Raw genomic sequence first — 22397 nt, 5'->3', positions numbered from 1 at the left:
TTTCCATCGAACCCGATGCGACCTTGTGGTTGGTGGTCGTCTTCTCTTTCAGGGAACCAGGGTTACCGTAGGTAACCTAACGTTCCCTTTCAATTTGAAGACAACCAATGCCGAGTGGACCGCCTAAGCGGTGGAGGGAGTACCACAGGAGGCCGTGTGTTGTATCCACTGAGGCGAAGAGATCGACCTGTGCCCTCCCGAATCGTTCCTAAATGTGCTCCACTACCTGAGAGTGGAGTCGCCACTCTGACAGAGGAGGTCCCCTGCCCAGATCACCTCTCCGCCCATATCAAAAGCCTGAAGGCAATGTGATTTAACCCCGGGGACCGTAGGCCATCCTGGTGGTTGACATACGCCACCACTGTTGTGTTGTCCGTCCGGACCAACACATGTGTACCTCTTAGCACTGGGAGGAAATAGCGGAGAGCAAGGGAGACCACCTGCAGGGACGTCCAGCGGACCGACCAGGATCAACAGACTCCTCTGCCTTCCCAGACTGCCCCCCAATCCAAGTTGGAGGCATCTGCTGTCACCACTTGGCAGTTGGACATCACTCCCATGTTTACACTTTCGTGAAGGTGATAGGTCGTCCTCCACCAGCGTAGGGCTGCTGAGCACATATGAGACACCATCAGCCGACGTTGTCTGTCGCGCTTGGGATGTAGGTGGAATGCATTGAGCCATGCTTGGTGTATGGCTGCGGCCATCAGACTCAACAGTTTCTGGCACAATAGGAGGGTGACCTTCGAACCCTGTCGAAACAGGGAGAGGCAACCTTGGATAGCTGCCACTCTGTCGCCACTGCTCCCTCTCGCGACTGGGAACAGATCAACCTATTATTATTCTGATCCCCTGCAGCCACAAGGGGGCCAGGTTAGCATCTACGCACTTTGAAAATGTATAAGGAGCTAGGGAGAGGCCGAATGGCAGTACAGCAAACTCGTAAACGCTTCCCTGAAAGGCGAAGTGGAGATACTTTCTGGACGAATGGGAATATGAAAGTACGCGTCCCATAAGTCCACGGTGGTGAACCGGTCGCCCGGTCGGACTGACTGGAGAATGTGATGGTGAGTCAGCATCTGGAACCTCCTTTCTTTTAAGAACCCATTGAGAATCCTCAGGTCTAGGATGGGGCGAAAGCCGACATCTTTTTTGATCACCAGAAAATTCCTTGAGTAGTACTCCACTCTGTGGGAGGTGGGGTCTACGAGATAAATGGCTCATTTGCACAGCAAGGCAGCCACTTCTTTCTAAAGTACCGAGGCCTGGAGAGGGTCTGTCACGAATGTATTCATAATTCCTCGAAAGGGAGGAGGTCCCAAGCGGAACTGAAGCGTGTAACCGTTGTGCACGGTGGTGAGCACCCAGGTGTCCGAGGTGCAAACGTGCCAGGCGAGTTACCTGTGCCTCCGCTGCATATGCCCGCTTGAGGTGCGTTTCCGTCACCCTGCACTGTGGGTTTGGGCATGCCGGGTCTCTGGCCAATCCTCCCACTGTCGGGGCCTTAACCAGAGCTGCAATGGTGGAGTCTACCGGGGGGAACCCCGCTAGGCCCAGCTTTTTCACGCCTTCCAAAGAGGCATGTTGTGCAGACTGCTTCAGCACGCTTGGAGCTGAGGCCGGACGATCCCAGGAGGAGTGTACCTCCTCCATGAAGTCCGGGAAGGCTGGGAACTTTCGAGGGCGAGGAGCCAGTGCCTGCATCTGGAATACTGACTGGCGTGGTTCTGCCGCTGGCATCCAGAGGACCTGCAGGAATGCTGCAGTGCGCCCCATAAGTGCCGACACTAAGTCCAACAGCGGAGGAGCGCTGTCTTCCGAGGCTACCGCGAAGTTAGGTTCCTCCTCGGCAGGGGGTTCAGGCTCCCCTCCTACCTACATGTCAGCGGAGAAGGAGGCCCCGTCCCCAGAGGCCGCTATGGAAAGGAGGGAGGGTATGGTAATTGGGGCTGTATAGGAGCTGGGACTGCAGCAGGAGCCGCAGGTGCCTGTTTAGACAAGAGCTCCAGGACCTGGGCCATCTGGGCTTTCAGGTCCATAATGTCCCTCGTCTGCTTAGAATGTTTCACCCTTCTCGCCTGCGGGGATGGGGAGCAACTATGGGGGGCCTGTGCGTCGGGGATGTCCAGCAGGAGGTCCTGAGACAGTTCATGGAGGAGGGGCCACCGACGGTACAGCCACTGAGGACGTGGAACTCATCCCTCGTGTCCCTCTCCAGCCTGTTCTCCTTCACCCGGGGCTGAAAGCCGCACAGATACTGTAGGCCACGTCTCTCTCGAGGGCCAAGGTGGCATGCTGGACGCCCCAAGCACCGCGCACAGAGGGTATGCTTATCCTCATGCGGGATCTTAGCCTTGCAGGCCATACAGGGGTGGAACAGAGACAGGGACGCGTAGCGGCAGCCAAACAACAAGGCCCACTTCAACTGCCAGACGGCGTCTGGGGGAATCACTCGACAGCAGGGATACGGCAAGGCCTAGCCCCATGGAGGAACTGTATTCTCCCAAGAAAGAAATAGACAATCAATCACGGGGTGACTGCACAGGCAGTCACTCACACATGACAGACAGTAAAAGACAGAGCAGCCTACAATGCAAGCAAGGAGGCTGCTGAAAGACAGAAGAGGCTCGAAATTAGAGAGTCGGTGATTCCAGGAAAGCGGCAAGCCGGCTTTCAGCACGAATGCAAGGGAAATACAACATCACTCAGAAGCTCTTTCTATCAACACACTCAGCTAGAAATAGAGGTTTTACCATACTGTCTTGAGAAGGAAAAAGGGAAATGGCTTCCTCAGGATGACGGTTTTAATCCCGCGGTGGGCGGGACCGAGTGTGTCATCCCAGGAAGGGGCCTATCGACAGTTCTGGTATAAAGAGCTCAGTAATACCTACCCAATGGACAGGGATATCCCATAGTCATTTTGGTGGTCATCTTCAAATTGAAAGGGAACTTTCTTTAATTTAGTATGATACCAGATATTTGTTTTAAATATACTTGAGACCTACAGTACTTTACTAATTGAATTTTATATAATTCTTTAATTAGCTAAAAACCCCATTGGGGTGACTGCTAAGACTAAAGAGAATACAATACATGTTCTTTGAAGAAGCGATGCGGAGCAACAGGCAGCCCCGGGTGATGCGGAGCAACAGGCATCCTTGGGCAGTGCAAAGCAGGCATCCTTGGGCGGTGCGAGGCAGGCATCCTTGGGCAGTGCGAGGCAGGGCAGGAGCAGTCCTTCCCATGACGGTGGATGTGGAGCCAGCAGGTATTCACCCTCTGCTGGTGGAGGTGGAGATGGAACCAGCAGATATTCACCCTCTGCTGATGGAGGTGGGAGGGGCAAGCAATCCTCCCACGGCGGTTGAGGCGGAACCAGTAGGAATTCACCCTCTGCTGGTAGAGCTGGGAGCGGTAACCTGTCTTCCCACGGCGCTTGAGACATAACCAGCAGGTATTCACCCTCTGCTGGTGGAGGTGGGAGGGGCAAGCAGTCCTCCCAAGGCGGCTGAGGCGGAACCAGCAGGCATTCACCCTCTGCTGGTGGAGGTGGAGTTGGAGGCAGAGGCAGCTCCTGCTGCTCTGCTCCTGGTGGTGGAAGCGGTGGAGGTGGCGGAGACAGAGGCAGCTCCTGCTGCTCTGCTCCTGGAGGCCTAGGTTCTGGACCTATGGGCTCCCCCCTTCTGGGCGCTGGATGCACGGGCTCCCCCCTTCTGGGCGCTGGATGCACGGGCTCCCCTCTTCTGGGCGCTGGATGCACAGGCTCCCCCCTTCTGGGCGCTGGATGCCCGCGCTCCCCCCTTCTGGGTGCTGGATGCTCGCGCTCCCCCCTTCTGGGTGCTGGACACAACGGGCTCATCCCTTTCCTCATCTGTGTTCCGGTCGACCTCTGCGCAGCTTTCCTCCTCTTGCCCAAATCAATGGCAGTATGTACACCACTCCTCCATGGAGTCCTCCCTTTGTACCCACCATGCGAGATCCCATGGCAGGAGCTCAGGATCCATCCTCTGGCTTCCACTGTCCCTCTGTTGTGGGGGCTGGCCATTCCTCTCTCCTCCCCTTTTTCTTCCCATTATTTTTTTTTTTCCAAACAAAAAAACACTATTTTTGGAAAAAAAAGAACACAAAAAAAAACGCACTTTGCTGTTCCTGGCCCGGCTCCTGGAGGCGTTGTTTGTCCCACGCAGGACACCATATGTGGCAGGATGGCTTGCAGTGGTGAGGTGTGGTGACGTCACGGACCAGGAAGTAACTGAACCACAACAATGGATGGGCGGGTGAAACTGAACGCAACGGTGTTCAGCTGATTTTATTAATAAACAAAAGATTTAAACAAAACAACAAAACAGAAACCAAAGGGCACGAGGGCCAAACAAACCAGACAGACAAACAAGTAAGTGTCGTGCTGGCTAATCCAGTACATTTTAGCAATTGTTTATTTTAAAGTCTGTCTCCTCTCTATCTCCCCGTACCTCCTCTCTGTACACCCAACCCCTCAGCACTGACAGCTGCAGGTTCTTATACTCTGGCCGAGGGGTTAACTAGCTGTTAATTATCTTATTACCTCTTGGCCACAGTCTGCACGCGTTTGGTAAGGATGCGTGACTGTCAGCTAGTTAAATAATCAGTAGCTGATCAGCCACGCATCCTCACGGGTTTTAAAATATAAAAAACAATAACAAAAGACGCAACGCTTTTATCCGTGCCGCAAACAAATACAAATAATAATAAATAAATAAATACATAGGGGCGGGACACTCCGCCACAGGAAGACTGCAAATGTATCGTGCAAATTTACTGTGCTAAACTTTTTAAGGAGATAAAAGCCTTTTCCTCAAGAAGAGCAGCATCTTGCTTCTTATTAAATCTTTATTATTTTAAGTTTTTTTTAATGTATTCTTCTTTTGCTTTCTTCTACATGGTCATGGTTAACATGCATCAACTAGCCATATATTGTCTTAAATTATCCAAAACATCCATTTCATTGTCACATCTGGTCTGGTGAAGCCCACACAAAGGGTTTCTGAGGTACTGCAACGCAACTCTGAGTTGCTGGTAGTGGTAGAGAAATTATTTGAACTATAATATCTCAATGTAAAGTGTCATGGACCATTCATCTTTCAAAGATTTAACAATCCAGACTTCAGTCAAGTTCATAAGCACTGGATTGAGTTGGATTTGATATTCAACCACATGCTCAAAGATCTGATCTTGAACATAAAAAACTAACTAGAGAGCTCTGATGCCTCCCACTTACATGTAGATATGGAACACAGCTGAGGGTCAATCACAAAGTCATTCGTGTATGATGCAGCAACAGCCAACCGGTATAAATAATCATGTTGTTAAAATAATACAGTGCCTTGCATAAGTATTGACCCCCCTTGGACTTTTTCACATTTTGTGGTGTTACAACCTGGAATTAAAATGGATTTAATTGGGATTTTTACCATTTGATTTACGCAACATACTTAACACTTTGAAGGTGCAAAATATTTTTTATTGTGACACAAAAGTTAATTAAACAAAAAAAAGACATTTGTTGGTTGCATAAGTATTCACCCCCCTGAGTCAATACTTGGTAGAAGCACCTTTGGCAGCAATTACAGCTGTGAGTCTTTTTTGGGTAAGTCTCTACCAGCTTTGCACATCTGGATCCTGCAATGTTTGCCCATTCTTCTTGGCAAAATTGCTCAAGCTCTGTCAAGTTGGATGGGGACCGCTGGTGAAGAGCAATTTTCAAGTCTTGCCACAGATTCTCAATCGGATTGAGGTCTGGGCTTTGACTGAGCCATTCTAAGACATTCAGGTTCTTGTTTTTAAACCACTCCAGTGTAGCTTTGGCTGTGTGTTTAGGGTCATTGTCCTTCTGGAAGGTGAACCTCCGCCCCAGTCACAGGTCTCTTGCAGACTGAAACAGGTTTTCCTCTTGAATCTCCCTGTATTTGGCTCCATCCATCTTGCCCTCAATCCTGACCAGTTTCCCAGTCCCTGCCGATGAAAAGCATCCCCATAACATGATGCTGCCACCACCATGCTTCACCGTGGGGATGGTGTTCTCAGGGTGATGAGCAGTGTTGGCTTTGCGCCACACATAGCGTTTTGCGCTAAGGCCAATAAGTTCAATTTTGGTCTCATCAGACCAGAGAACCTTTTTCCACATGTTTGCTGTGTCTCCCACATGTCTTTTGGCAAAATCCAAACGGGATTTGATATGGGTTTTTTTCAACAATGGCTTTCTTCTCGCCACTCTTCCATAAAGCCCAGCTTTGTGGAGCGTCCAGGTTATAGTTGTCCCATGGACGTTTTCTCTCATCTCAGCTGTGAATCTCTCCAGCTCCTTCAGAGTTACCATTGGCCTCTTGGTTGCTTCTCTGACTAATGCCCTCCTTACCTGGTCACTGAGTTTTGGTGGTCGGCCTTCTCTAGGCAGAGTCGCAGTTGTGCCATATTCTTTCCATTTTTTAATAATGGATTTACCGGTGCTCCGGGGGATGTTCAAAGTTTGGGATATTTTTTTTATAACCCAACCCTGATTGGTGCTTCTCCAGAACTTTATCCCGGACTTGTTTTGATAGCTCCTTGGTCTTCATGATGCTGTTTGTTTAGATATGCTCTCTAACAAACTCTGGGGCCTTCCAGAAACAGGTGTATTTAATCTGAGATCATGTGACACTTTAATTGGACACAGGTGGACTCCATTCAACTAATTATGTGACTTCTGAAGGCAATTGGTTTCACCAGAGCTTATTTAGGGGTGTCACAGCAAAGGGGGTGAATACTTATGCAATCAAGACTTTTCAGTTTTTTATCTGTAAATAATTTTGAAAAAGATGTCGATTTTTTTCCCCACTTTGACATTATGGACTATTTTGTGTAGATACAGTACTGTGCAAAAGTTTTAGGCAGGTGTGAAAAAATGCTGTAAAGTAAGAATGCTTTCAAAAATAGACATGTTAATAGTTTATATTTATTAATTAACAAAATGCAAAGTGAGTGAACAGAAGAAAAATCTACATCAAATCAATATTTGGTGTGACCACCCTTTGCCTTCAAAACAGCATAAATTCTTCTAGGTACACTTGCACACAGTTTTTGAAGGAACTCGGCAGGTAGGCTGGCCCAAACATCTTGGAGAACTAACCACAGTTCTTCTGTGGATTTAGGCAGCCTCAGTTGCTTCTCTCTCTCTTCATGTAATCCCAGACAGACTCGATGATGTTGAAATCAGGGCTCTGTGGGGGCCATACCATCACTTCCAGGACTCCTTGTTCTTCTTTACGCTGAAGATAGTTCTTAATGACTTTCGCTGTATGTTTGGGGTCGTTGTCATGCTGCAGAATAAATTTGGGGCCAATCAGATGCCTCCCTGATGGTATTGCATGATGGATAAGTATCTGCCTGTACTTCTCAGCATTGAGGAGACCATTAATTCTGACCAAATCCCCAACTCCATTTGCAGAAATGCAGCCCCAAACTTGCAAGGAACCTCCACCATGCTTCACTGTTGCCTGCAGACACTCATTCGTGTACCGCTCTCCAGCCCTTCGGCAAACAAACTGCCTTCTGCTACAGCCAAATATTTCAAATTTTGACTCATCAGTCCAGAGCACCTGCTGCCATTTTTCTGCACCCCAGTTCCTGTGTTTTCGTGCATAGTTGAGTCGCTTGGCCTTGTTTCCACGTCGGAGGTATGGCTTTTTGGCCGCAAGTCTTCCATGAAGGCCACTTCTGACCAGACTTCTCCAGATAGTAGATGGGTGTACCAGGGTCCCACTGTTTTCTGCCAGCTCTGAGCTGATGGCACTGCTGGACATCTTCCGATTGCGAAGGGAAGTAAGCATGATGTGTCTTTCATCTGCTGCAGTAAGTTTCCTTGGCCGACCACTGCGTCTACGGTCCTCAACGTTGCCCGTTTCTTTGTGCTTCTTCAAAAGAGCTTGGACAGCACATCTGGAAACCCCTGTCTGCCTTGAAATTTCTGCCTGGGAGAGACCTTGCTGATGCAGTATAACTACCTTGTGACTTGTTGCTGTGCTCAGTCTTGCCATGGTGTATGACTTTTGACAGTAAACTGTCTTCAGCAACCTCACCTTGTTAGCTGAGTTTGGCTGTTCCTCACCCAGTTTTATTCCTCCTACACAGCTGTTTCTGTTTCAGTTAATGATTGTGTTTCAACCTACATATTGAATTGATGATCATTAGCACCTGTTTGGTATAATTGTTTAATCATACACCTGACTATATGCCTACAAAATCCCTGACTTTGTGCAAGTGTACCTAGAAGAATTGATGCTGTTTTGAAGGCAAAGGGTGGTCACACCAAATATGGATTTGATTTAGATTTTTCTTCTGTTCACTCACTTTGCATTTAGTTAATTGATAAATATAATCTATTAACATGTCTATTTTTGAAAGCATTCTTACTTTACAGCATTTTTTCACACCTGCCTAAAACTTTTGCACAGTACTGTAAGTGACAACAAATCCTAATTAAATCCATTTTAATTCCAGGTTGTAACACTGCAAGGGGGGTGAATACTTATGCAAGGCACTGTATACTCTATAAACATGCAGTTATAGACATGCCTTTATATAAAGTCAATAACTTCAAAACACAAGTACAATTTGTACTACAAATTGTTTTTAGTAAGGTTTACCTTATACCATCAGTCCTAGATGACCTTACAACACAATTGAATTTGATGTTTTAGAGGTGCTGCGGTTCCTGTCAAAGACAGTAAATCAAAGGAGTTGTAACTTAAGTTCCAGTACTGTCCAGGGTCTAATTGCTCTATTTTTAATTATTATTATTATTATTATTATTATTATTATAAATATGCCTGTGTACAAATACAATCTATAATTAATTTCAGTGGTGGTGTGGTGTTTTTTTAAGTTTATTTAATTGCTGTAATTATACATTTTATGTAATGACAATAATAATTTTGTTTTGGGGGGATTTTATTCTCACAGAAGCAACATGCTTCAATTACCAATTCCAAGGTCTTTAAAATGTAAATGTCTTTCCAGACACCTCAGGAATGTTACACTTGGCCTTTGGCTTGTGCTTATTTATGGTTACCGTTTTCCTTTCCCGGGTTCTGCTACTGGATTACGCCATACAGAGAAGTGAGGTGAATATTGTCATGCTAAAATGAATTCTCCTTTGATGTATTATTTATTTTATGATTTTTTTATAGATTTATTCTTGGTAATGATAGAAAATGCAACTGAGGTGTAAGAAAAGCATCCATGATACTAAGCAGTTCTGCGCTCAGTTTGTGTTCTGCTCTCTCATTTTGCGTGAGGACTGGAGGACAGAGGCTAATGTCTATTTGAACTACTGTTTTGTTTCTGGTTATTGGTTCCCACTGGGCAGCGAGAGGTCGGCAGTTTAAAAGAGGACAATTGTTTCTTTAAATTAATGAAGACACGTGCTGGGGATCCATGGGAGTGAGCCGGCTGACAGCACCCGTGAACCACGTCCTGGCTGACAGCCAAAGAAACACAGACGCTACGTGGGGAGAATTTTAATGGGTAATGAATTAGGCCTGATGCCTCTGCAACAAACTAGAACTATGGTGGGGAGGAGTCAGTGCTTACGGATGGGAGTATTAGTGTCAGTCTCTGGGAATAAAAGCATTCTACGCTCAGGGAGAAAGAGCCAGACAATGCATTTTCTTTGGCTTAAATCGAATCATTCGCTCCTTGGATGTTTCCGGACATTACTTTGCTTTGGAAACACACCCGTGATAGGCCATTACTAACCAGGATGGAAATACAGTTTCTGATAAAAAAAAAAGCCTGCATTAGTGCACTTTTACAACTTGAATGGTGTTCCAGTGCCACGCATTAATAATGGGTTGTCTTGGCCCTTAGCCTTTCAATTAAATAATTTACCATACAGAAACAAATCGGTGAATTTGTGCAAGGTGTTATTTGACCTGACTGCATTGGGTTGGCTGGAGTCAATGTAGCTATATGCACTATTGCACTACTAGTATGTCATTGAAGATAGAAATTGTCTTAATCCTAAATTGTTACTTCTTATCTCATATTGTATTCTAGCAGTATTTGTACTTACTGTAAACTACACTGTACTTAAATAGTGTTCTTGAACTGTAACCTTGTATTGCCCTATAACAACTGTAAGTCTCCTTGGAAAAAAACATCTGCCCAATAAACTATGAATAATAATAATAATAATAATAATAATAATAATAATAATAATAATAATAATAATAATAGATTGACCCGTCTGAAATTTAACACTTTACTCGAAGCATGTTTTAGTGGTTAATAGACACAATAACTATACAACTATGCAACTTCAGAATTTAAGGTAAAATAATTCAATTTCATTTAATTGGCAACCAATGTTTTGTATTTCAGAAGAAAGAGGATTTCGAGAAATGGTATTGGACACTCAGGAGTAATTAGATGGAGTAGCTGATTTTTATGATGTAAAAATGTCTTGGGAGCAAACACCTCAAAGCATACAAATGACAGCATGACAATAATAGACTTGATAAGAAAAGTACTGCTAATTGCTGCTATTGTTTTTTTTTGTTTGTTTTTTTTTGGGGGGGGGGGGTTAAGTTCTTCTCTGAAGCAATGAAGGCCATTTCAAGGTAATAGCGTTGTCAATAATCAGCTCTAAAGTGTTCATTTATCCCATTGTTTTTGTTTTGTTGGTTATTGATTTTTCCTATGTTGGAACTGACAGCAAAGATCAGAGATGTGAGAGACTCCAGTTAGATTGTTCAATATGCATTTCCATGGAGTCAACATGAATGACAATTGTGATATACTGCATCATTAGTTTTAGATTGGGACTGATTCAAATGTGATTATTTTCTGATTTGGTGGAGATTCTGAATTGGTGGAAATTATGCATTAATTAAATATGGTCCAAACCACTGAGATACTAGAGAAGTGTGTTAAAGTTTCCATTTAAAGCAAGACTAGAGACTAAAGCTGTGCCATATGCTTCGCCTTTTAAGGTATTTTAAGTAGACTCATATTTGTTTAATTTCAAGGAAACCTTGATTGCTCATCCACATAGACAGAAAGTAGATTATCCCTGCACTCTAACTATGGGCAGGGAGGAGTGGGTGTGAATTTATAATGGAAACAGACAGTGACTCTGTCTCCTGTACAGATGATAGGCGAGCATTTAGAATATTTATCATCGGCTCTGTTTGCAATATAAACCCACGCACACTATGAAGACCACTGCAGTGAAATAATATAAACAAATGTTAACATTCTGAAGGTGGCTAAAATTGGTAAAGAAAATCTGATAGTTGACGATTTTAACTTGGAACTTCACCAAGTATCATTATTATACTCAGAAAATTTAATTTTGTAGGACAGGTAGTGAATCTGGTAACACTTTCCTTTAGGGATCTGTTATAAGTGGTTATACTTATTTATATGAATCATGTAATAATGTATACTAAAAATGTCTCAACAAGATCAGCCAATGATGATGACACAATATTGTGGACCACATGGATTTTCTATTGTTTTAAGTGTAAACCACATTTAAAGTACATGGTGCTAAGAATGTAATTGCAGTAAGTCTTACCTAATGTGTATTACCATCACTTTGTAGATCACACATTATCTGTATGAAAGATGCACATAATAATGTGTATTTTATTATAATTATTTTTTTAATGTTATAAATGTTTGCAGAACTCAAACGTCACACATTGGCTTGCCTATGAGAACCGATCACTGCTTTTCAATGCCTGAAGTGTTTTCAATGACGACTTGTTTCCTCTGAAAGTTGACTGGAAGTGCAGCTTTGTAGTATCTGCAAGGAGCACTCAATACATTTTCTTCACCCACAGCTTCAAATGAATTACCATTAAAAGAATCAAATTCACCTCTACACCAATGTGTATGTGTTTCATTGAGTAAATGTTAGATCTAAGAAATGATGACAACACATATTTGATAAGATTTACTGGCATTATTTTGTTAGCACCATGTACCTTAAGACTTTACTTCATGAAACCGTAGACTCTTTGCTGGTAACAATTCCTAATTATCTTTATTGGGAATGACTTGTAAATGCAAGGCAACAAAACAATACATATACTAGCCATTCGAAATATATAAAATATGCACCAATGATTTGCATATAAATACGGCTCTTTGTATGAAGGCAGCTTTCTTATTATTCTCACAGTAACCTATACTAGTCCCTCCTGAAACACAGTTTACTGTCACAAATGGTTCATTGTAAAATTAAAAATAAAATACAAATAAAAAAGCTATTTATTTTTCTTGACAAATCACAAAGGGCTAAACGGAAACGACTGAACCCTTTGTTGATGCAAAATCATATTGGGATTATTTTCAGTTGCCATGTTGCCTGTCCTTCCTATAGCAAGTCTCATTCTCCTCCTAGACATTTACTCTTTTTATATTGAGACATAAACCCCTACAGAAGCAATGAAGCACTCAGGATGAACATGGATTTACGATGACACTTTAGTGTAAAGGGACAGTAAATCATAAAACTTTTAACATGAGAAGAACAGAATTATAAAACTTCTAGGACAGTGAGATAGTCTCAGAGCTTTTCATTGCTAATAGCTTATTAACTGATGCAACTCTACAACATTTGAACAACCTCTTTTGTATAAGAGTTGACTTTCATTTTAAGGTTTTGGTTGAAGTGTCATCGTAAATCCATGTTCATCCTGAGTGCTTCATTGCTTCTGTAGGGATTTATCTCTCAATATAAAGAGAGTAAATGTCTAGGAGGAGAATGAGACTGAAAATAAAAGTTTTTTTAATCTTTGAAACCTTTTGTGTACATTTTTTAAAAAACCTTTTCTTTTATATGCCTTCAATTTTGTACACTGCAGTTTATACAGTACTGTGCAAAAGTTTTAGGCAGGTGTGAAAAAATGCTGTAAAGTAAGAATGCTTTCAAAAATAGACATGTTAATAGATTATATTTATCAATTAACTAAATGCAAAGTGAGTGAACAGAAGAAAAATCTAAATCAAATCCATATTTGGTGTGACCACCCTTTGCCTTCAAAACAGCATCAATTCTTCTAGGTACACTTGCACAAAGTCAGGGATTTTGTAGGCATATAGTCAGGTGTATGATTAAACAATTATACCAAACAGGTGCTAATGATCATCAATTCAATATGTATGTCATGCTGCACAATCATTAACTGAAACAGAAACAGCTGTGTAGGAGGAATAAAACTGGGTGAGGAACAGCCAAACTCAGCTAACAAGGTGAGGTTGCTGAAGACAGTTTACTGTCAAAAGTCATACACCATGGCAAGACTGAGCACAGCAACAAGTCACAAGGTAGTTATACTGCATCAGCAAGGTCTCTCCCAGGCAGAAATTTCAAGGCAGACAGGGGTTTCCAGATGTGCTGTCCAAGCTCTTTTGAAGAAGCACAAAGAAACGGGCAACGTTGAGGACCGTAGACGCAGTGGTCGGCCAAGGAAACTTACTGCAGCAGATGAAAGACACATCATGCTTACTTCCCTTCGCAATCGGAAGATGTCCAGCAGTGCCATCAGCTCAGAATTGGCAGAAAACAGTGGGACCCTGGTACACCCATCTACTGTCCGGAGAAGTCTGGTCAGAAGTGGCCTTCATGGAAGACTTGCGGCCAAAAAGCCATACCTCCGACGTGGAAACAAGGCCAAGCGACTCAACTATGCAAGAAAACACAGGAACTGGGGTGCAGAAAAATGGCAGCAGGTGCTCTGGACTGATGAGTCAAAATGTGAAATATTTGACTGTAGCAGAAGGCAGTTTGTTCGCCGAAGGGCTGGAGAGCGGTACACGAATGAGTGTCTGCAGGCAACAGTGAAGCATGGTGGAGGTTCCTTGCAAGTTTGGGGCTGCATTTCTGCAAATGGAGTTGGGGATTTGGTCAGAAATAATGGTCTCCTCAATGCTGAGAAGTACAGGCAGATACTTATCCATCATGCAATACCATCAGGGAGGCATCTGATTGGCCCCAAATTAATTCTGCAGCATGACAACGAAGCCAAACATACAGCGAAAGTCATTAAGAACTATCTTCAGCGTAAAGAAGAACAAGGAGTCCTGGAAGTGATGGTATGGCCCCCACAGAGCCCTGATCTCAACATCATCGAGTCTGTCTGGGATTACATGAGAGAGAAGCAACTGAGGCTGCCTAAATCCACAGAAGAACTGTGGTTAGTTCTCCAAGATGTTTGGGCCAACCTACCTGCCGAGTTCCTTCAAAAACTGTGTGCAAGTGTAACTAGAAGAATTGATGCTGTTTTGAAGGCAAAGGGTGGTCACACCAAATATTGATTTGATGTAGATTTTACTTCTGTTCACTCACTTTGCATTTTGTTAATTGATAAATATAAACTATTAACATGCCTATTTTTGAAAGCATTCTTACTTTACAGCATTTTTTCACACCTGCCTAAAACTTTTGCACAATACTGTATATATATATATATATATATATATATATATATATATATATATATATATATATATATATACAGTGCCTTGCAAAAGTATTCAGACCCCCTGACCAATTCTCTCATATTACTGAATTACAAATGGTACATTGAAATTTCGTTCTGTTTGATATTTTATTTTAAAACACTGAAACTCAAAATCAATTATTGTAAGGTGACATTGGTTTTATGTTGGGAAATATTTTTAAGAAAAATAAAAAACTGAAATATCTTGCTTGCATAAGTATTCAACCCCTGAGCTGTGGAAGCTCCCAGTTTACACCGATGAAATTGCCCTAACAAGGAGACAATTACCTTACCATTGGCCCATGAACCATTGACCTGTGAACCATTAAAGTTGCTGTCACATCTTCTGGATAAAAACCCCACTGTTGAAGGATCATTGGTCAGGCTGTGAATCTGAAGGAAAATGAAGACCGAAGAGCATTCTACAGAAGTTAGAAATAAAGTAATACAAATGCATAGATTAGGGAAAGGGTACAAAATAATATCCAAGTGTTTGGATATCCCAGTGAGCACAGTTGGATCAATAATCAGGAAGTGGAAGCTGCATCACACCACCCAGGCACTGCCAAGAAAAGGTCGTCCCTCAAAACTCAGCGCTCTAACAAGAAGGAGACTTGTGAGAGAAGCCACAGAGGGGCCAACAATCACTTTGAAGGAGCTACAGAGTTCAGTGGCTGGGAGTGGAGTAATGGTGCACCAGTCAACCATATCAAGAGCTCTGCATAACACTGGCCTGTATGGGAGGGTGGCAAGAAAGAAGCCGTTACTCAAAAAGTACCATCTGAAAGCAAGTCTGGAGTTTGCCAGAAAGCATGAGAGTGACCCAGCTGCGATTTTGTGGTCAGATGAGACCAAGATAGAGCTTTTTGGCCAAAACTCAAAGCGCTATGTGTGGCGCAAACCTAACACTGCCCATGCCTCAAGACACACCATCCCTACAGTGAAGTATGGTGGTGGCAGCATCATGCTGTGGGGATGCTTCTCATCAGCAGGGACTGGGCATCTTGTTAAAATTGAAGGAAGAATGGATGGAGCAAAATACAGGGAAATACTGCAAGAGAACCTGCTTCATATTTCCCAACATAAAACCAATGTCACCTTTTGATTTTGAGTTTCAGTGTTATAAAATATCAAACAGAACGAAATTTCAATGTACCAATGTAAAAGTAAGGTAAATAAATGGTAAAAGTGCAAAAACATTACAATAAAGTCAACAGGCAAAACTTCAATAAGGGATGTTTCATTTGTTTTTTAAATTAAACATCTAAACAAAATACAGGGGAAACCTAAAACAGAACTAGAACTACCACGCAGTTTATGACTTCTAAGCCCAGTACCAGTATCAGTTAGTATCATTAAAGCCTTGTGTATTTTTGTGTGCGTTTTTCTTTATTGCATACCTAAGTTCAGCTATTTTCCCATTAATTACAGAACCAATCTGTGATTTGGTGGCAAGTGGAAATTTCATCAGAGTTGCAGCTGAAAAGGAAAAGAAAGTTTTTAAAAAATACATACTTGAGATATAACATTCAAAAGCACTATATGAATCACCATTTTTTGCAAGTTAAAAAAAAACAATTGTACACTCTTACTCTTACTTTGACCAACTCAGTTTGTTTCGATGTTTGAATGCTAAGAAACCCATTTTTATTGAGAACTAAATGCAATTCTTTAGTGTTAACCTATCCATATTCAATTGTCAACCATTAAAGTAGTGAGTGCAGGACAAAGCCTGTTCATAGCACCATACATTTATTTCTTAATTCTTTAGTTAATGCTGAATAACAGCGCAATGTGAAGTAGTGGTTAGGGATCTGGACTCTTGACCAGACGGTCGTGGATTCAATCAGGTGGGGCACCCTTCTGTTGTACCTTTGAGCAAGGTGCTATACCTAGATTGCTACAGCAATTATAGTGTGTATATATATATATATATATATATATATATATATATATATATATATATATATATATATATGGGTAATTGCATGTAAAAATAATGTGATATAATTGTAACAATTGTAAGTTGCCCTGGATAAGGATGTCTGCTAAGAAATACATAAATAATAACAAACATATTGAATTCAAAACTATTTTTAAGTGAAAAGAGGCTCTATGGAAGAAAAATTATGGACATCTACAAAAAGAAGGTTTAAAAGCATTTAATTAATAACTCTTAAAAACACTCACCATATATGGCATTCACTTTGTTGGGATCCAAGGCCTCTCTTCTTTCCCCATGTTTCTGTCGTTTGTCACTTCCACCACGTAAATTACTTTTTACTAAAGTTTCAATGTCAAACACAGAGAGCATAGCATTTCTCACAAATGAAGTGTAGGAAGTAGCCTTATTTGTTATTGTCCAAGCCAGCTGGTCTATGTACACTCCACTTCCTGGATGAATTTCCACCTGTTTAAAGAAGAAATAAGTTTTACTTTAATAACAAATAAACCAAGAAAAAAACATAAATATGTGGCATTTTCTCAAAACCAGGATTCAGGTAATTCTCTAGCTTGTTCTTGATTCTAGGAAATTGTGTCCTTGCAAATATCTTGACTTTATAAGCCTTGACTTAAAATTAATGCTATCTATGGCTCCTTTAAAAGTCTGTGCTTGTCAATAAGGTAAAATACACCACTGAGAATTGACCTTGAAGAATCTGGTTTTGGGTGAGCATGTATGACCTCTATAGCATCAAGAACCCAGTTACAATAAAGCCGCTTTCACACTGTCACTGACACGGTGTCAAGCGGGTCGGCCAAGAGGTTTCAGACTGCAATTTATAGACCCGGGTCAGGAGCGGTAACAACGCAATGTGCAGACTAAAAAAAAAAACGGCATTTCGCCTCGCTCGACCCAGACCTCCTGAAGTGGATCGCCTCCTACCAGGGTCAACACGCTTACGACCCGGGTAAGTGCTTTCACACTAGCAAAAAAATTACCCGGGTCACCAATAAGCGTGTCATGACCCGGGTCGGGGGGGGCAGTGTCAAAAGGGCTTAAGCCTAGGATGCAGTCCTCACAAATGCAATAATGATCTACTTGTCTGTTGTGGATGACATGTACATGCCAAAACAAAAAGTCATTAATTGTTAAAGAACTGCAGAAGTGTCATGGTAAAGTATAATAAAACTAATTAAATTGCTGCTCTACAAATTCATATTAGGTTTTCAATTAAATTGGGTAAATCTGCAAGCTATAAAAAGGATAATGATTCACTGACATATATAAAAGACTGGTTACCACTGCCTGTAATACAACACACTGTTACCTTGTCAAGTTGTCTTCCATTTCCTTGTGATTGAGGAATTGAGGATATGGACACAGTTGATCCTGCAGACGACGCAGCATCCTGTGGACTTCCACAAAGACAATTTGCCTCACTGTCAATAGAGCGGTCAGTAGGACCAGAGTCGTCCCTCTTTCCTAGCTCCTCAATTTTGTCCAATATCACAGGGTCAGCTGCAATTATACAATATTTGGCTTTATGAAAACCGTTGCAATTCTCTGTTCTACTTCGTCTTTTCTTTTTCAAAATTTTGAAATCGGCAAGCTTTTTTTATACCCCGCCAATTAGAAATCACCAATTGTATGGAATAATCAAGTAAAGGCAGGTTCACAACGCAGTTGATGTTGATACCAATACCATTGTCTTAACCCATAAGGGCAGCGCCCTAATCAATCAATCATTTAATTAATTAATTAATTAATTAATTAATTAATTAATTAATCTCATAATTTGCTAGTTTTACGTATGGTTCCAGAATAAACAGGAGTTTGTTTTTTTCCACAAATATGTGCATTTCTTAACTTATTTATTAGTCTTTATTAATATAATGCTCCTGATGTTATACTATATTTATTCTGCTTGAAACAATAATGCTTACCTCCAACTACTGTTTCCTTGAGCTTCTTATTCTCCTGTTCTAGTTCTTGAATTTTACTTTTAAGTTGTTGTACCTCTCCATCCTCTTTATTAGTTTGCGGTTTCTTAGTCAGCTGACTCAGAATTTCAGTAGACCTTTGTTGCTTTGCAGATGCTTTAGTCTTTGAGTTCTAAATAAAAAACAAACCCAAAACTTTTTTTACTGCTGTCTAAAATAGCTTTGCGGAACTCAATAATACTGTACCATCAACAGCGTCCACTTGTAGCCTTCTGTGACAGATACTGCTTCCTACCTAGGGCCTAATCGCAAATTACAAACCCAGTATTAATGGCAGATTAGAAGACTGTAACCTTGTGACAAACAAAAAAAGATACCATCAGCACCAGATTTGTAACTTATGATTAGTGGGTCAAAGTTTTGATTTGGTCCTTGCATCACACCTTAAAATAAGTGTAGTATGTTGTTCAGTCTTAAAAGGACTCCCCATAAACAGAAATGTTAAATAGCAATGTTTACCTGGCACACTTGAGTGTCTTTGGTGTCACTGCTGGATTCATCAGCATATCTGCTATTTAGAAATTTCTTTCTTTTCAAAGCTGGAGTCTCTTCTGCTCTTGTCATTGCATCACGCATTTGAACAAGTTTCAACTGTCTTTCTTAAAAATGAAACAGAAAGGATCATAATTAATCAATACTCAACAAGTTGTTTTCTTATATTTCAAAAGTATTACATGTTAAAGTGACTAGGAAGATATTGGTTGTTTAAAATTTAACATTACTTAATGAGAAAATAATAATAACTTTACTACATTTATAATTATGTAGTGTGATTATTTTTTCTAATTACTTCCAAATGAGTAATTTATACAGACAATCTAACAGCAGTCACCTAAAATTGGGATGCAGTACTACTACTAGGCCATAGCTATTGCTGCTGGCCTTTCTTGACTTCATGTGATAAAAGTAATTAACTTTTTTTTTCAACCTACGACTAAAATATGTATTTCCATTTTTTACTACTTACAATGATCGTAATTGTTAATGTATCGCTATATCTCAAAGTTGTGGTAAATATGGTATACTAACCTCCCACTTTCTCCACTTCACAATCGAAAGCTTGCCATCCTTCACGTGGTCGTTTACTCCCTCTTCTCCACTCTGCGACATAATGGCGCTCATCTTCGTCGCCTTCTTCTTCAAAATCCTCTATATTAAATCCTTTAATCCACTCAGTAGGAATTACACAATTTACCGTCATCGTCGCCATTTACCCACTTTACTAGTGCGCACATGCTTGCTCCGTCTCTCTGTACTTGCACCTTCCCAACTGAAAGTCAGCACGAAACGTGTGATGATTTCACTTCCTGTCGGCCAAAAAATACGACGTCCAGATAAATACAAATAAATCAAATAAAAAATAAATATGAAAACCCCGATCCATTTTATGTTTCAAATTAATAATTTGGCTAGATAAATATATATTATTTTGTTTCCTTTAGTGTTTTGAAAGCGCATTTTGTCAGCCAAGCAGAACGCACATGTGCTGCTGTGCCTGTAGTGTCAACATAATATCTTTCTCATTGTTGGCTGCTTGTGATTTAAATAATCCATGCAATGTACTTTTACACCGTTTTTAGGCGGGCACGTGGGCTGTAAATTATGAGTGATTATAATAAAAACGATATCACCACAGCACAGCGTGGCTACAAACGCTACCTGGCTGACCAAATGGATGTTACAGGAAGAACACATAGACGATGGAAAAGGATAAGACAAGTAGCTTCACTAGTGTTTAATTTATTAAAGCTGTTCAGTCATAATACGATAGTATATATTCTAAACCTTTATTTTTATTTTATAGGAACAAGGAACAATCAAGTCAAGCAGAAACAACGGTGAGTAAAGTATTTTAACCTAGGCTGTACATAATATAGGCACAGTTAAAACCTGTTAAAATGATGGGAAAACAAGTAAAATAACGAGATCTACTATTTTGTTTTGTAGAATAAATAGAAAGCGCTACAAATGATTTAGGATTAATTCTGAAGGAAGTAGTTAATTTTCAAACGGCCGTGTTTGGTTGTTGATTGCACATTACTGTGTGGCTTATTCTGTGTATAATATTTTTTGTACTTTGTTAAATGCAATTGATTTACTGTTTAAGTGTGGGTGTGCGTCTGTAGGGTTCTTTAACACATGACGAGATTCGTATTGTAAGCAACACTGAAGATGATGACAGTCTAGAAACTGATGAAGACGTTTATGTACCAGAATCCAGTAATCTAGTAGAAGGGGAACCTGAAATAACCCCAAGTGAACAGGAGAATGCAGATCTTGAGTCAATTACCACGGTAAAGTGCTAGTAATTTTTGTTATTATATGCTAATGTAGTATAATGTGTAATGCTATATAAAGTAATATATCTAATAGAAACTATTTTTTTTAAAATTTAAATGTCACCTTTTTGCTATCTCTGTTAAAATAAATGTGACCATTTAAAGCTATAAACTTCTGTATGCAGGCACAAATGCAGGAATATGTTAATCTAATAGTTGCTCATGAATTATAATAATTTATCTGTTCAATAATATCATGTTTATTTTAGAGCTTTTACAAAACACTAAATAGAAACAATATAATCGCAATACATGTATATTTGTAGTACTATAAATGTAGATTTAATTATAGCCTTACCAAACGTTTAATTGTTAAAATACATAAATATGTTAATGAAAAAATAGGAATTAATCATGATAGCTTTGAAAATGAGTGGGATGGTGCTATGATATGAGACGAGTATGATGGCATAGTGTAATTTTCCTATTGCTTGGGGAGAGCCACGAACTGTATAGGATGTAAATGTGCATATTTTTCAATTACAGGAACAGGACATTGAGAATCCTGGCAGTGAACCTTTTCATTCTCTTGATGAATCTACACAAGAAAAGTACCTGCAAGAGGTTTGTGTATATTATTGTGTCTTACCCTATAGTACCCACTGCATAGTGTGTTTTAAATCAGCATTCTTTTTAGTGGTAATGAAGGACACTTTCCTCTTTCTTCAAAAGAAAAGGATCATAGAAAGTTGGCTAAGGGTAAATTTGTTTTGGGTGTAATGTAGATTTAAATATGTGGAATTGTATAAAAATACTGTACTGTAATCTCATTATAATAATGTAGCCTTACAGAACTGCACACAAATCCAAGATTGTAATGTGACTTTTTGTATTTCAGTACTGTGGATATAATTATGGGATGAATATGTGCATGATATAAAATACATTTCCTAAAATATATAATAAATAATAACACTTTCCCTGTTTCAGGGTGACAAAGTGTATTCGTCTCAACAACAGAATGGCCTGCTGCTCATGGCATTGAAAATGAAGCACAAGCTTACCAAGGAAGCAGTCTCTGACATGCTGGACATTATTAATCTATTGGCTGGTAAAGACACTGTACCACAATCTTGGTACCACTTAGAAAAACAGTTTGAAGGTTTAAAATATTTTGTAGAAATACATCATGTTTGCAATTTCTGTGAATCTTACTTAGGTAAAGAAACCTCTGAGAAATGCACTTACTGTGAGGTACAGGGTACAATAATTGTAATAATGTTGTAGATAAAAGGCAGTTGTTAAAATTTTTGTTAAATTTTAGCCTCTGCTTATACATGTTTCAAACTACCATGTGTTTTTTTCTGTGCAATGTATTTGACCTACAAATGTACAATAAACAGTAAAAAGCTATTATTTGCTTTTTTATTTTAATTTTTAAGTGATATGCAGTTAAAATTCTAGCTCTGGCCCACATGCAGTATAGTATGTAGTTTTTAACTGGCTACTAAGGTTTTTAAATTATTACTTTGTAATGTATAATGAAAATCCCATATTGCTTGGAAGATGCCATTACTACGTAAGTTATTTTGTAGATGTGATTTACATCAGACTTTAATCGCAAAAGAACTTGACCAAACTCTGTTTC

General features: G+C 40.6%; 1 long non-coding RNA gene across 1 annotated transcript; it reads left to right on the top strand.

Moving 5' to 3' along the window:
• Window positions 1-20040: 20040 nt before the first annotated feature.
• LOC131737201 (uncharacterized) lies at window positions 20041-22162 on the top strand. The gene is made up of 4 exons (XR_009328787.1): window positions 20041-20308; window positions 20597-20764; window positions 21296-21373; window positions 21740-22162. It is a non-coding gene; the product is annotated as an uncharacterized LOC131737201 (long non-coding RNA).
• Window positions 22163-22397: the final 235 nt, after the last annotated feature.

Source organism: Acipenser ruthenus, chromosome 5, assembly GCF_902713425.1.
Source record: "Acipenser ruthenus chromosome 5, fAciRut3.2 maternal haplotype, whole genome shotgun sequence".
Lineage (NCBI taxonomy): Eukaryota > Metazoa > Chordata > Actinopteri > Acipenseriformes > Acipenseridae > Acipenser > Acipenser ruthenus.
This window is presented reverse-complemented; position numbering and strand designations above follow the sequence as displayed.